The sequence below is a fragment of the Arachis hypogaea genome, chromosome 4, assembly GCF_003086295.3.
Source record: "Arachis hypogaea cultivar Tifrunner chromosome 4, arahy.Tifrunner.gnm2.J5K5, whole genome shotgun sequence".
Lineage (NCBI taxonomy): Eukaryota > Viridiplantae > Streptophyta > Magnoliopsida > Fabales > Fabaceae > Arachis > Arachis hypogaea.
Genome location: NC_092039.1, coordinates 24,854,195 through 24,858,281, shown reverse-complemented (window position 1 = coordinate 24,858,281; position 4,087 = coordinate 24,854,195). Strand labels below are relative to the sequence as shown.

The 4,087-nt window shown below is 42.9% G+C and overlaps 1 non-coding gene across 1 annotated transcript; it reads left to right on the top strand.

Moving 5' to 3' along the window:
• Positions 1–3,676: 3,676 nt before the first annotated feature.
• LOC112798734 (small nucleolar RNA R71) lies at positions 3,677–3,780 on the top strand. The gene has a single exon (XR_003200331.1). It is a non-coding gene; the product is annotated as a small nucleolar RNA R71 (small nucleolar RNA).
• Positions 3,781–4,087: the final 307 nt, after the last annotated feature.

The following is a 4,087-nucleotide window of genomic DNA, read 5'->3' as shown; positions in this document are numbered from 1 at the left end:
GATGGAGTGCTCATGATGTTCTACCCTTAATTGTTCAACATTATGGCTCAAATCTTCTAAGGAAGTGTTGAGTTGTTCCCAATAATTGTTGGGAGGAAAGTGCATCCCTTGAGGCATCTCAGGGATTTCTTGATGATGAGCTTCCTCATGCATCTCTTGAGAACCGTGACGGGTCTCTCTTGCTTGCTCTATCCTCTTCTTGGTGATGGGCTTATCCTCTTCAATGGAGATGTCTCCTTCTATGATAACTCCAGCTGAGTAACATAGATGACAAATAAGGTGAGGAAAAGCTAGCCTTGCCATGGTGGAGGGCTTGTCGGCTATTTTGTAGATTTCATTGGATATGACCTCATGAACTTCTACTTCCTCTCCAATCATGATGCTATGAATCATGATGGCCCGATCCACAGTAACTTCAGATCGGTTGCTAGTGGAAATGATGGAGCGTTGAATGAACTCCAACCATCCTCTAGCCATAGGCTTGAGGTCCAGTCTTCTTAGTTGAACTGGCTTGCCTTTGGAGTCTCTCTTCCATTGAGCTCCTTCCACACATATGTCCGTAAGGACTTGGTCCAACCTTTGATTAAAGTTGACCCTTCTAGTGTAAGGGTGTTATCTTCTTGCATCATGGGCAAGTGGAATGCCAACCTCACATTTTCTGGACTAAAATCTAAGTATTTCCCCCAAACCATTGTGAGATAATTCTTTGGACTCGGGTTCATACTTTGATCATGGTTCCTAGTGATCCATGCATTGGCATAGAACTCTTGAACCATTAAGATTCTGACTTGTTGCATGGGGTTGGTTAGGACTTCCCAACCTCTTCTTCGGATTTCATGTCGGATCTCTGGGTACTCATTTTTCTTGAGCTTGAAAGGGACCTCAGGGATCACCTTCTTCTTTGCCACAACATCATAGAAGTGGTCTTGATGGCTCTTGAAGATGAATCTTTCCATCTCCCATGACTCGGAGGTGGAAGCTTTTGTCTTCCCTTTTCCTTTTCTAGAGGATTCTCCGGCCTTAGGTGCCATTGATGGTAATGGAAAAATAAAAAGCTTATGCTTTTACCACACCAAACTTAAAATATTGCTCACCCTCGAGCAAAAGAAGAAAGAAGAGAAGAAGAAGAAGAAAAAATTGGAGGAGAGTGAGGGGAGATGAATTCGGCCAAGGTATAGTAGAGGGGGTAGTGTTGTGTGAAAATGAAGTAGAATGGAAGGGTATATATAAAGAGAGGGGAGAGGGTAGGTTCGGCCATTTAGGGTGGGATTGGGTGGGAAAATGTTTTTGAATTTTGAAGGTAGGTGGGGTTTATGGGGAAGAGTGGGTGGATGTGAGTGGTGAATAGGTGATTGGGAAGAGAGATTGAGGTGATTGGTGAAGGGTTTTTGGGAAGTGTGACACGGGGAAGAGTAAAATAGGATTAGGAGGTAAGGTGGGAATATAGTAGGTGAGGATCCTGTGGGGTCCACAGATCCTGAGGTGTCAAGGAATTCCATCCCTGCACCAAATAGGCATGTAAAATGCCTTTTCACACCATTCTGGCGTTTAAACGCCGAGTGGTGCACATTCTAGGCGTTCAACGCCCACATGTAACATGTTTCTGGCGTTGAACGCCAGTTTCATGCTTGTTACTGGAGTTCAGCGCCAGCTTTTCCTCTAGGCACATTCCTGGCGTTTAGCGCCAGAATGTTGCTTGTTTCTGGCGTTCAGCGCCAGTTTCATGCTCTGTTCTGGCGTTGAACGCCAACCAGATGCTCCTTACTGGCGTTGAACGCCAATCTGTGCTTCCTCCAGGGTGTGATTTTTTTCTTCTGCTATTTTTGATCCTGTTTTTGATTTTTATATTTTTTTCGTGACTCCTCATGATCATGTACCTAATAAAACACAAAATAAAAATAAAATAAGATAAATAAAATTGGGTTGCCTCCCAACAAGCGCTTCTTTAATGTCAATAGCTTGACAGTGGCTCTCATGGAGCCACAAAAGATGATCAGGTCAATGTTGTATAGTCCCAACACCAAACTTAGAGTTTGGATATGGGATCTTTACACCAAACTTAGAGTTTGGTCGTGGCCTCCCAACACCAAACTTAGAGTTTGATTGTGGGGGCTCTTCTTGACTCTGAACTGAGAGAAGCTCTTCATGCTTACTCTCTTTTGTCACAGAGGGATGGCCATGTGCATTAAACACAAGGTAGTCCCCATTCAATTGAAGGACTAATTCACCTCTGTTGACATCTATCACAGCTCCTGCTGTAGCTAGGAAAGGTCTTCCAAGGATGATGCATTCATCCTCTTCCTTCCTAGTGTCTAAGATTATGAAATCAGCAGGGATGTAAAGGCCTTCAACCTTTACTAACATGTCCTCTACTATTCCATAAGCTTGTCTCAATGACTTGTCTGCCAATTGTAATGAGAACAAGGCAGGTTGTACCTCAATGATCCCCAGCTTCTCCATTACAGAGAGTGGCATAAGATTTATCCCTGACCCTAGATCACATAGAGCCTTTTCAAAGGTCATGGTGCCTATGGTACAAGGTATTAAGAACTTGCCAGGATCTTGTCTCTTTTGAGGTAAACTTTGCTGAATCCAGGTATCTAGTTCATTAAAGAGCAAGGGAGGTTCACTTTCCCAAGTCTCATTACCAAACAACTTGGCATTCAGCTTCATGATAGCTCCTAAATATTGAGCAACTTGCTCTCCAGTCACATCTTCATCCTCTTCAGAGGAAGAATAGTCTTCAGAGCTCATGAATGGCAGAAGGAAATTTAATGGAATCTCTATGGTCTCTGTATGAGCCTCAGATTCCTTTGGATCCTTAATAGGAAACTCCTTCTTACTTGAAGGACGTCCCAAGAGGTCTTCCTCACTAGAATTTTCGTCCTCCTCCTCCCTTGTGCATTCGGCCACATTGATCACATCAATGGCCTTGCACTCTCCTTTTGGATTCTCTTCTGTATTGCTTGGGACAATACTGGGAGGAGTTTCAATGACTTTCTTACTCAGCTGGCCCACTTGTGCCTCCAGATTTCTAATGGAGGACCTTGTTTCACTCATGAAACTGAAAGTGGCCTTTGACAGATCAGAGACTAAATTGGCTAAATTAGAAGTGTCTTGTTCAGAATTCTCTGTCTGTTGCTGAGAAGATGATGGAAAAGGCTTGCTATTGCTCAGCCTATTGCGTCCACCCTTGCTAAAGCCTTGTTGAGGCTTTTGTTGATCCTTCCATGAGAAATTTGGATGATTTCTCCATGATGAGTTATAGGTGTTTCCATAAGGTTCACCCATGTAATTAACCTCTGCCATGGCAGGGTTCTCAGGATCATAAGCTTCTTCAGAAGCTGCCTCTTTAGTACTGTTGGATGCATGTTGCCATCCATTCAGATTTTGAGAGATCATGTTGACCTGTTGAGTCAACACTTTGTTCTAAGCCAATATGGCATTCAGAGCATCAATTTTAAGAACTCCTTTCTTCTGAGGTATCCCATTATTCACGGAATTCCTCTCAGAAGTGTACATGAATTGGTTGTTTGCAACCATGTCAATGAGTTCTTGAGCCTCTGCAGGTGTTTTCTTTAGGTGAATGGATCCACCTACAGAATGGTCCAATGACATTTTCGAAAATTCAGATAGACCATAATAGAATATATCTAATATGGTCCATTCTGAAAACATGTCAGATGGACACCTTTTGGTCAACTGCTTGTATCTTTCCCAAGCTTCATAGAGGGATTCACCATCTTTTTGCTTGAAGGTTTGAACATCCACTCTAAGCTTGCTCAGCTTTTGAGGAGGAAAGAATTTATCCAAGAAGGCAGTGACCAACTTTTCCCAAGAGTCCAGGCTATCCTTAGGTTGAGAGTCCAACCATATTCTAGCTCTATCTCTTACAGCAAAAGGGAAAAGCATGAGCCTGTAGACTTCAGGATCTACTCCATTCGTCTTTACAGTCTCACAAATCTGCAAGAACTCAGTTAAAAACTGATAAGGATCTTCAGATGGAAGTCCATAGAACTTGCAGTTTTGTTGCATTAAGGCAACTAATTGAGGCTTCAGCTCAAAGTTGTTGGCTCCAATGGCAGGA